The sequence below is a fragment of the Capra hircus genome, chromosome 1, assembly GCF_001704415.2.
Source record: "Capra hircus breed San Clemente chromosome 1, ASM170441v1, whole genome shotgun sequence".
Classification (NCBI taxonomy): Eukaryota; Metazoa; Chordata; class Mammalia; order Artiodactyla; family Bovidae; genus Capra; species Capra hircus.
The window spans coordinates 33762667-33775444 of NC_030808.1; the positions used below are offsets into that span (position 1 = coordinate 33762667).

The 12778-nt window shown below is 37.8% G+C and overlaps 1 long non-coding RNA gene across 1 annotated transcript; it reads left to right on the plus strand.

Annotated features, from left to right (window-relative positions):
• On the plus strand, positions 1586-5555 carry LOC108636757. The gene is made up of 3 exons (XR_001918575.1): positions 1586-1709; positions 5018-5127; positions 5318-5555. It is a non-coding gene; the product is annotated as an uncharacterized LOC108636757 (long non-coding RNA).

Consider the following 12778-nt stretch of genomic DNA (forward strand, 5'->3'; position numbering starts at 1 on the left):
TCAGTTATACAACAGTATTTTTATAGATTCAGTATTTTTATGGATTGTTGCTGTTGTTGTTCAGTCACCCAGTCATGTCCATCTGTTTTCGACCCCATGGACTGTGGCACACCAAGCCTCCTTGTCCCTCATCATCTCCTGGAGTTTGTCCAAGTTCATGTTAACTGCATTGGTGATGCCCTCTACTCCTTCTGCCCTTGATCTTTCCAAGCACCAGGGAATTTTCTGAGTCTGATATCGCATCAGATGACCCAAATACCGGAGCTTCAGCTTCAGCATCACTCCTTGCAGTGAATATTCAGGGTTGATCTCCCTTAAGATTGACTGATTTGATCGCCCTGCTGTCCAAGGGACTTTCAAGAGTCTTCTCCAGTGCCACAGTTCCAGCTCTCACAACCATACATGACCACTGGGAAAACCATATCCTTGACTACAGACTACACTCCATTTAAAGTCATTTTCACAGTCCTTTTCTATAGCAAGTTTTCTCTGTTACTCTCTCTGTGCCTCTTCTTGGCTGCTTTTTACCCTAAGTATCTATTTAAATGCATTCCCTGGTGGCTAAGTGGTAAAGAATCCACCTACCAATGCGGGAGATAAGGGTTTAATCCCTGGGCTGGGAAGATCCCCTGAAGAAGGAATGGCAGCCCATTTCAGTATTCTTGCTTGGAAATCCCATGGACAGAGGAATCTGCAGCCTACAGTCCATGGGGTGGCAAAAGAATCGGACATGACTAAACAACAGCTATGTAAATAGATCAGGTGAAAAACATTAGGAAGTGGGTACTTATGAAGTACTGATTGTGTTGGAGAGAGGATGGAACTATAAGGGTAAGCACTTGCATTTTTTTGAATGAGATAAATATATAGAGAAAAAAGTCCTCTGTTGTCTTTCTAACTAGATTTCAATTAACCATTGTCTTTTTGTTCCATGTTACACTATTAATTTAGAAAAGAAGTTTGACTATAATGCTTTATGTTCTATGAGTATTTGAGAAGGAAGAAATGAGGCAGAGATAAACAGAGAGAGAATCAGGAAAACCTGATATTGGTAACAATATGGTTACTGATATGGCAACGAATATGGTTACTGATATGGTTACAAATCTTAGTGGATTGAACAAGAAAAGTTAATTATTTTATTTGTGGGTGTTATGCCCGAAGTCCGAGTCCCCAAAACTGAGAGAATAAGACGTCCACAGCAATGCAAAAGCATAAAGGGGGTTTATTGCTAGCTCGAGCTAGGGCTCTAGTCTCATCCAGCACAGTGGCGTCTTAACGAAAGAGCCCTGAGCTCTGACTCACAGCTGCTTTTATACAGGCGGTTCTTAGTACAGCTGGCGGGTAATGACTGGCTGAGCCATTCGCGCCCGTGATTTCCAAATCCCGCATCCCTATCCGGATTGGCTCAGGTTTGGCGCCATCGGGGACTTTCCCAGGGTGTGGTTCCCCGGAATCATGACTCAGGTTTTAATCCGGTTTGGCGCCAGCGGAAACTCTCCTAGGGTGGGGCTTCCTAGAATTATGACTCATGCTTACAAGAACCTGAGGCTTAGGCCTAGTGTGGCCTGCTGAGCCTGTCATGGCTCAGGTTAGGTCCCAAAGCGGGGTGTGCTTAATATCAAATGTCTGTCACAAACTGTGAAAGGACTCTTTCCATATCATTTTCATTCAGAGACCCAGCTTGCACAGTGTGGAAGACAGACAAGGTAAGCTGCACCCCAGCTCTGAAATGTTTCTGCTCATATTGCAAAGGCTGAAGCAATTCATGTAGTCATGCTTAATTTAAGGGGGCAAGCTTCCTATGTGTGCAGAAGGAGGAGAACCTAAGATCTTTGGTTAAAAACTTAATTTCCACTGCAGTTTGTTTTCAAATAGGAATTCCTATTCCTATTTTCAAATAGGAAAATATTGTTTGTGTGTACACACACATACACACACAAGTAAATAGATTGATTTCAGTGAAAGATGGTCTAAAAAGCTAAATTCAATGCCCTGCATGCAGAAATCACACTTGCGTTAGGATTATTTTCTAACAGGAAATTTTAAAATTATGTTTTATTTTTCTGTGAAGATAAAAAACAAAGCCAGAAACAAAACATGACTGTTAAAGAAACAATGGAGGAGTGACATGAGCTAATCATGCTAGTATATTTCAATGGTGACATTTATAAAAAACATTTGCAGCCATTTTTTCACCTTAAATCAGGAGTGAGTGTGACTAAATATATTTGAAGAAATTCACTCTAAAAGTTGCATTCCTACAACTCTCTCCTTTCATATAATTAGCAACTTACAGCTCTAGCAGTGTAAATATTACCAACATTCTCTGAAAATTTAATAATGAATTTCTGCAAAATTTGTTGTTTGGACATATATGTGTGTGTGTGTGTGTGTGTGTGTGTGTTTGGGCTTCCCAAGGTGGTGCAGTGGTAAAGAATCTGCTTGCCAATGCAGGAGACTCAACTGACACATCTGCTTGATCCCTTGTCCGAAAGATGCCCTTGAGTTGTCGCTGTTGTTCAGCCACTTAATCCTGTCTGACTCTGCTGCTCCATGGACTGCAACACACCAGGCCCCCTTGTCCTTCACTATCTCCCAGAGTTTGCTCAGATTCATGTCCATTGGGCCAGTCATGCTATCTAACCATCTCATCCTCTGCTGCCCTAGAAAGCGGCAACCCACTGCAGTATTCTTGCCTGGGAAATCCCACGGATGAGGAGCCTGGTGGGCTACAGTCCATGGGTGGCAAAGAGTTGGACATACCTGAGCAACTGAGCACTCAGGCAGGCATATATATATATATATATATTTAAACTTTCACTGTGATGAAGTTCATCTACCATATATTGTTTACAACATTAATAGAATGGATAAAGTGATATTTGAAGAAATATATTCTTTAACAGGGAAACAGAGAACCATGTAAAATTTTAAATAATTGACAGAATCAAATGGCTGGTTCAAATAGTCCTGCATGCCAAACCCTTATTCCTGGAATCTAATCTCAGGTGTAATTATTTCAAGAAGAAGATTTCATGATTTAAAAATCAATGTGTTTACCCCTCAGCCCTAGGGTCTAGATAGTGTAGATAAAAAGTTTTAAGTTTAGCAAAAATACATGTAGACTGGGTAAAAAAAAAAATTTTGTCTTACCATTTCTGCCCTTTATTTATTTATTTATTGTCAGCATAATAATTTTTATTTTTTTCAATTATGTTAATTATTTATTAATTTATTATGATAAATCAGAGACAAGAGCTAAGAAATTCAGTCAAAAGCACATACATTTGATTTAAAGAATAAAAGATTCCTACATTATGGAAATGGATAGATTCACTACAACTTTTCTATTTTCACTCCACGGTTTTATACTTTATGTCATTTTTTTTTACATTTTATTTATTTATTTTTAATTGGAGGTCAATTACTTTCCAAAGAGTATGAATAAAGTAAAAATATCATGAGATCTTTTAGGGTCAAATTTATTTTCATTAACCTGGGTATGAATAACTAAGTCATAGATATGATACAGTAAAATGTCTACACACAAATCTTATGTGTAGCAATATTTAGATCTTGAAAGACATAACGTAAAGAAAAAATCATCACGGCAATTTTCCTTTACATTATCCATGTGTTAAAAAAATAGGAATTATACATTCGGAGTACATAGATCCTAAACTTTGAGTAGTGATCATTTCTTGGTAATCTCATCTATGTTTATTTCAGTGAAGCACACATAAAAGAAAATTTGGAGTTTTTGTGGCAAACGCCTCAAAATCCATCCACATTTTCCTGAAGTCAAGAAAACAATGTGACGAGGAGAAAACCCACTCTGACCAAATAAGTTTTCTGAATTTTTATTTGATGGTCTTGTGTGTTAGATAATGTATATGCTAACGCCACACATTCCCAAGCTTTCAAGTATTTCAGAATACTGAAACAATCTAATTTTTTTCTCCTGCAATCCACTCTCCCCCTAATGCTGACTGTAAGATTTTGAAATTCTGCCCTTTATTCTAAGCATCTGGCATAAATCTCCATCAGACACCAAGAAGGAGGGGCAAATTCTGTGGTCTGCATGAGAACAGCCGAGAACTGCCAGTTTAATCCCTTGACGATGCAAAAATTTCTTTAAAGAGGGAATCCCACTTAACATGCAAACAGTCAAGCCTGATACACTTAGTTTCTTTCCATTTTAGTGATATTAATTAGAATGAAACATAACAGTATTCTTTGTTAATCTTTTTTTTTGAAAAGCAGCTAAAATTCCAGAGAAGAAATTTTGTTATGTCAGCATCTAGATGACTCAGATTTATACAGGAAGTCTGAAATTACATTGCGTGTTTACAGAATGTCACTGACACACAAAGTTTGAAAACATTATACTGCAATAGTTTGGTAAAACCTTTGACGACTTGAATGAGGATGGGGATAAAATAAATAAGAGGTGCCATTGGGTGGATGTAGATAATTTTTATGCTTTAATATTTGTGCTTTTATTTACTTTTTTCTTGAAGCACGCCATAGCTTTCACCAGATAATCCTCACACTGGGGCACTGGTCTGGTCCATCTGTGGGATTCTGGGCAGAACCACATTTACTAGAAACCTTCTAAGCTTTGCTCCCCAAAGTTGTAGCTGTTTGTCCTTCATGACACATTCCATGACTCCAGTTTTGTTTAGAGAATTCCTCCTCCAGACTCATTAGCTTTGAAGTCAAAGTGACATGGAAGTGAAAGTCACTCAGTCATATCCAACTCTTTGGGACCCCATGGACTGTAGCCCACCAGGCTCCTCTGTCCATGGAATTCTCCAAGCAAAAACACTAGAATGGGTCGCCACTCTCTTCTCCAGAGGATCTTCCTGACTCAGGGATTAAAGCTGGGTCTTCTACATTGAAGGCAGATTCTTTACTCTCTGAGCCCCCAGGGAAGCCCTGGAGTCAAAGATATAGTACTAAACAGAGACTTCCAGAGAGAAAGTCAAATACTGATTCCTATTTATTTTTCTAGCATCTACTGCAAAACCATGGAGGAGCAAGTGTCTTCCCCTCTGTGGTCAGCATCTCTGAGTATGTTGACCATCATCCAAATTAAAGCTGAGCCTGGTCTGAAATTGCTATGTATGTCTTGGTTGTGGGGCGGGGGTGAGGGGGGATGGGGGGTGGAAAGTTGAAAGCATTGACCATTTCTAGCTCCCTCTGGATTTTAAATCTTTAAAGGGAGTTTTAATTATGTCTCAATTTAACCCAAGACACCAGAGACAGCACTTCCCTGGTGGCTCAGTGGTAAAGAATCCACTTTCCAATGCAGGAGACATACGTTTGATCCCTGATCCTGGAGTATCCCACATGCTGTGGAGCAGCTGAGCCTGTGAGCCACAACTATTGAGCCCGTGCCTTAGAGCTGGGGAACCACAGCTACTGAGCCAGCCCGCTGCAAGTACTGAAGACCATGCACTGCAACTAGAGAAAAGCCTGTGTAGCAACGAAGACCTAGAGCAGCCAAATAAAAGGCATCAGAGACAATCTTGGGACAATGAAAATCTCATTAAAACCACTATCAAGCATAACCCTTTATTTACAAGCCTCATTCTTACTTTACATTCTCTGTAGCTGGTCTCAGAGTAGTAATAGTTAACGCATATTTACCGCCCTTGGGTACTCTTCTAAGTGCTTCACAAATACTGATTCATTGTGTCAGACACCCTGGACATCTCAGATTTCTCTGATGGCCTCCCTCTCATCACGTCTTCCTTGTGCTAGGTCTCCTCCACTGTCAGACTCAGATGAACCTTGCTGCAGGATTCCTTGAGAAAACACCAAGGACTGGATGACAACCTCAAATTGCTTTCAATGAGAACCAGCTCCGCACTGAGATAAACTTTGATGGGATTGCAAATGAGGATTCATGAATATAATTTCTCCCTTCTTTCTCTTTTCTGTGGCTGTTCCTTATTATAACTCTTCCAGGTAATTCCCGATAAACATGCCTCTCAAGAGACCTGCTTTATTTCCATGTTGCTTGCTGTGATGTAGAACCCAGATCGGTAAACATGATACAGCATTATTTTACCTATTTGTTAACAACTGCTGCCTTTTTCTCTCACTTTTATCACCCTAGGCTGGAAACACAGAAAAGGATAGCCTCTTACACCTTCCCTCATGCTCCGCATGCTACAAGGCCAAGACTAAGATATTAATTTATTTTCTAAAAACCCTGTAAGGTAGTTACTACAATTCTGTCTATTGCACAACTAAGAAAATTGAAGCATAATAGGATTATGAGTAACTGATACAAGTTAATACATCAAAGAGTAGGCCATGATAAAAATACTGTACAGGCAGTTTGGGTCGGGAGTGTGCTCTTAAATCAGTCCTGTTTGATGCTGTCTGGATCGAGAAGGCAGCGTGGAGCTAAATCTGTATTATTAGGAAAAAAGACAATTTTTTACAAGAAGAAACCCACTGGAGATAGTTGTCTTGGATCCCAGAAAATGCCACAGAAGACATGAGAATTGACAATCCCAGTGTCAATTAGATCTGCTATCTAATAATTCAAATATTATTGCCAAGGGGTATCTACTTCTATTAATATTAAAAATCCAGGGTAGAGGGTTTTTTAATACTGTCAGTTCCCAGCACATTCTAGAATTACCAGAAAGCTACACAAATAAGTATATTCTGTATTACCATAGTACTCTTTTGAATAAACTTCTAGAAGAAATCCTACATATATCTCTTCCTTAGTATATTCCTCACATAATAACTTGTAAAAAGTATACTTTAATTTTAATTGATGAATCCCTCCATAGTTTAGGGCTAAGCATTTATTAATGGTTTCCCAGGTTGCACTAGTGGTAAAGAATCTGCTTGCCAATGCATGAGACGCAGGTTCCATCCCTGGGCTGGGAAGATCCTCTGGAGAAGGAAATGGAAACCCTCTCCAGTATTTTTGTCTGGAAAATTCCATGGACAGAGGAGCCTGGCAGGCCCCAGTCCATGGGGTCACAAAGAGTCAGACATGACTGAGCATGCAAGCACACATACATTTATTGATAATTGTCCCCATTAATTTTTGACTGTATATCTTTTTATGCTTCCTTTTTTGAAATCAAACCTAATAAATCCTCAAATTAATCTAGCAGTGCAGACTTCCACCAGCCAAACCTAAAAAAGCAGTTGTAATAAAATTATACAAAGGGGCACTAGTTACCGGGCTGGAAAATATAAAAGTAATATTTGCTAACTGTGGTCTAGAACTTGAAATGCCATCATAAAAAGAGCAGAAAGCCTAAACATTTATTCCTATAATATATTTTTACTTATATACAATAATAAATCTGACAGTCTACTTATTATTGCAAAATAGACTATGGTTTGCCTCAAGTACATGCAAACCATTCCATTCATTCCAAAATATCAATTATAGTTCTTCCAGGAAACTGGAAGACTTTCCAAATCCAGCTGAATTTTGGGGGAGTTCAAACCAAACTCTGCATTCTTCGGGCCCATAAACTAAATATTTTTTTGATCCCTAATCCTGTATGTCCCACATTCAAATCATCAGATTTTACCAATTCGTCTTTTACAGCATTTTCTCAGCTTTAACCTTTCTTTTCCATTCTCAGAGCTTGGTCACACTCTATTTTCAGATTGTGATTCAACCAGTATGGCCTGGACTCTGTAGATTCTTTACTGCCTCCTACAGCTTTAGGGAGGAGCATTTTCCTAAGTTACTCTGTGAACCGCATCTCCTGTTCCAAGTTGTAATACAGTTTATATTCTCTCACAATCACAGTTCTCCACTTGATCAAGAATCTCTCTTCGTATACAGTTGGCTTCAAATTTTTTTAATTTGAAAAAAAATATTTATTTTCCTAATAAGACAGGTTTAGCTCCAAGTCATTGGAGTCATTTTAAGTTGTTTTCATGTGTTCTGCTTCCCATTTAGAAACTTTAACACTATTCTTGATCATCACAACCTATCACTCAAATCTTTCACTCAAGTGTGAAATCCATAGACAGACCAATGTTACATTTATTTGTATATTTCTTTTTGGTATATTATGTTGGGTTTCTTTAGGAAACCAGGAAGAAGATTGTTACCAAAACCTGATCATGCTTACACCCTTGCCTTGGACTCCTGGCCCCCAGAACTATGAGGAATTTAAGCTACCCAGGGTATATTATTATTATAACAGCACAAACTAACTAAGACTGGTTACTAAAAAAAATTAAATGTAAAGTCCTCATAAATATGGTGCAAGAAGGCAATGGGATCCCGCTCCAGTACTCTTGCCTGGAAAATCCCATGGACAGAGGAGCCTGGTAGGCTGTAGTTCATGTGGTCACTGGGAGCTGGACACGACTCAGAGACTTCACTTTCACTTTTCACTTTCATGCATTGGAGAAGGAAATGGCAACCCACTCCAGGGTTCTTGCCTGGAGAATCCCAGGAACGGGGGAGCCTGGTGGGATGCCATCTATGGGGTCGCACAGAGTCAGATACAACTGAAGCAACTTAGCAGCAGCAGCAGCAGCATAAGTATAGTAGGCTGTTATTAAGTGTTACGCATATTTGTTGAATAAACTTTTTTAAAAAAGAAAGAAAATATTGTACAGCATTAAGCAGAGGTGTTTTCCCCTGCTGTGAATTGTCTTTGGAGAAGAACAAAATTAGCATGACTATTTTAGCCAATTAAATTCTTCACATTCACTTAAACACTTATGGAAGTCAAAACAAGGAGCTTCAAAGTGTTGGCTGGAGACATTTTCTAGATGGTTGGATTTGTTTGTTTGAGCAGGCTAATGCCAGCTCAGTCTAGTGGAGAAGTAAGCTGTCGGTGTCTTTAAGACACTCTAATCACAAGCAGATGAGCAGACAGTTTAATCTCTCTGGTAAGGAAAGACTCAGCAAGTTTGGTGAAGTAAGCTGGTGAGATACTTGGCATTATAGAGACGAAACAACTTATTAACCAGTTTTCCTGTTTCCGTTTTCACCCACTACACGTCCTGATACATAAACCCATCTGCATGGAAAATATCCCCGAGAGAGATGTGGCAGAAGCGTTTGGTAATGTTTTCTTTTGTTGTTTTTGATATAGTATTGAATTATAATATTCAATCTCTATTAAAGAACATGCATGCCATTATTATGATCTAGGGTAGATAATAAATCGGGCCATGGCCAAATATTAATACTAATAATTATAACAGGCTGCCCTCAGGATTTTGAGATGTTTCAAAATTAATTTTTTGTCTAGATTTCTCATGCCAAACGTACTCTGTAAAGAAGCTCCTACAGAAAAATTGTATCTATTGTGCTGGGTCAAAAAACCAGAGAGCACATATCAACCTGCTCAGACTTCTGTGGGCAAGCACAAGTTGACTAACGGGAGATTTATGCGGCTTCCGTAATGCAGTTGCATTCAACCTCTGCTTGATCAGCAATAGATGTTGATGTCAGTTTCTAATTGCTGACTGGCTCTCCAGCTCTTGTACTATAAAAGACAGGGTCACAATGACCCAGAAGAGTAAAAACCTGACAGTGAGGTAGTTCAGCATTTCCACACAAATATATTCTCTCATGTTTGCGGTAGATGTGGGTTTGAGTTCGTAGCAAATAGAGCTTTTAAGGGTGTCTCAACACAGAGAAATAGGGAAAAAAAATCATAAGAATATGGCATTAAATTTGAAGGATTTCATTATTTCTTAACTGTAGTGGGGAAATATGTAAAGATGCTAAGCTCCCATGCCCACTTGAGTCTAATATAAGATGCTCTAACCCCAACACTCTCTCACATGTCCATGGGAATGTCAGGATAGTTCAAGAAACAGAGAATGGAAATGATCCTACTTTTTCCTTACTATTGAGAGAATTTTCAACACATTTTCCAAATTGATTTATAATAGTTTAACATATATCTGATATTATTCTTTATTATGTGTTACAAATATAGGCTTACAGACTTTCTACCTTGTATTGGGAGCATGTAGATGTTAAATATATTCTTATTTCATGTTTAATTTGTGGTTAAGAGACCTTCTCCACACCAAGATTATAGATTATATACCCAGGATTTTGTAGATACTTACATGATTTCAGACTGTGCATTTAAATCTAGTACTTATTTTGTGTAAATAGTGAAGAAATATCCATATTTATTTTCATTACTATTTATGTAATGATCCAATTATCTTTACTCATTTTAAATGACATTTATAAGCTACTAAATTGCCATTATACTTGAGTCTAATCTAGTCCACTTAGGTTAGTGGACTATTGATCTATGTCCATATTAATTTTTAATCTATGAAACTTTATAGCACAATTACTACTATTAAAATATGCTTTTATTTTTTCTATTATTTTCATGTTTCCTTAGGTTTATTTCTACAGATGTTCTTTAGAGTCATTTTTTCATTAAGAAAAAAAATACTTTAAGAATTTGACCAGGATTAATTGCATAGCACTAATAGATTAATTTAGGGAGAATTGACCCATTTTAGTATTTTCCTATTCAAAAACCTAATATATATTTTATCACCTGTAGTCTTCTGTTCTGCAGCAGATTTCAGAATTTTAATTGTATATTTTAATATTATTCCATCATGCTTTCTATTGAAATATGTATGCACATTCTTAGGTTTCCCTTTAACTTTTTCATAAAATTCTGATTGTGTTTCTAGGAGGAAAGCATATTCATAGATTTGTAAAAAAAAAAAAAAAAAAAAAACCTAAGTACTAGAGATATTTTATCTCCTCTGTGAATAATGCCTGAGAAGCATGTGCCAAAAGGGTTCTCAGATTCTTTGCAATATTTCCAAATTCTCCCAGGACTTAGGGGTATACAGGTTTGTGCACAGCTGGACTATATGACTATTTAAATTCTTTCTTCTTAGGTGAGTCTGTCTCACTGACATGAGTCTTTTTTATAAAGATTGCTAAAGCACAATTTATGTCATGGTATTTGAAAGTTAGTTACAGACATTATGAAGTCCAAGCTATTAAAAGTTTCCCATACATCAAATATATTGAAGGCTTGAAACATATTCAAATATTTTCTCTATATTTTTCTTAAATGAAATATTATCATCACTATTTCATTGTTCCAATTACTGGACTTCAGTTGATAGTGTTAAAATACGCTCAGGTGAGCAGATATCCAAAGATCGATTACAGTGTTAGTCCCTATTTTACAGAAACTATAAAACTGATACCAGAAAAAAACAAAATGAAACTGTTGGTGCCTACAAGGCAACTGATGTCTTCAACAGTAAATCAAAATCTCTAGTTCTTTTAAGGTTGAACAGAATCCAGGGGAAATGTTTATATATGTCAAAGAAAATATTACTTGGAGATGCCTGGATAATAGACTGACCATCCATGATCCAGCAAACATCCTTCACCAAACTTAGTACCAAAAACTATAAATCCTTATTGTATAGGTAACATAGGGATCATTATTTTTACATCTGTGAAACCATGAACGAGTCAGCCCCTACTGGTTCATAGTTAAACAGGTCAGATATTAAAGATGAGATCAACTGATCAGGAATTAGGGGGAAAGTTTCATTTTGGAGGTACAGATTCCTTAATAGGAATTGCTCAAGTATATTAAAAAATGGGTATATATGCTATAACATCCGCTGAAGAAGTCTAAATTTTCTTGCAGAAGATATTTTCAACTAAACAAAGTTTCCTCTTGTCAGCTATTTGAATGGTAAAAGTTTACTAAAGCAGTCTTTCCTTACTTAACCTTATTATTGTTTATTGTTTCAGAATAGCTTTATCTTAGAGAATTGTTTAATGTACCATAAGAATCACTAGGGGTTAAAGTTAACTGCGTTCTTAATGTTGTTAATGAAGTATGGTGAAGCTATTGCTAACACCATCTACCCAGTCACTCAAGCTCCCAGTTCCCTTTAAAAAAAATGGATTTCTAATCACTTCAGTGATTTTCTGATGGCTAAAAAATAAAGCAAAATTCTGCATATAGTAGGTTCTCCATTATCTGGCAACAACCTCATTCTTGCCCAACAGCTGCCTGAGGCATGGCAGTTGCGTTAACTGAGTGGCAGCAAAAACCATGGATATTTTAAGGGACAGGATGAAATCAAGTTCGGGGACTCAGAAGAAGTATAAGGAGGTTATAAATTAATTCCTTATAAATGCAATATCTGAGGCTTATTTTACATATGCAGGTGAGTGGAAGAAACCAAGTATGAAGACAGTGACTAAGTATCTTTTTCTCTACGTCCAGTCCTGGCGGGAGCGGCTACAGCAGCCACCATAGTGGTGGTGGCGACAGGGACAGCGGAGCCCTGACTGAGGCCCCACCACTCTTCCACCCTGCCCTGCTGCCAGGGATGGGAAGACTCACACATGCATTATTTGGTATGGAAGACCAGTATATATCCTACTGGGTTCAGGGGGGAAAATACCCTCCTTATTGTAAATTCCAGTCTTATTGAAAAAGTAGGGAAAATCACTAGGGTTTGACCTAAATCGAATCCCTTAGAGTTATACAGTGGAAGTGACAAACAGATTCCAGGGATTAGATCTGATAGAGTGCCTGAAGAACAATGGACGGAGGTTCGTGACATTGTACAGGAGGTGGTAATCAAAACCATCGCCAAGAAAAAGAAATGAAAAAGGCAAAATGGTTGTCTGAGGAGGCCTTACAAATAGCTGAGAAAAGAAGAGAAGCTAAAGGCAAAGGAGAAAAGAAAAGATACACCCATCTGAATGCAGTTTCAAAAAATAGCAAGG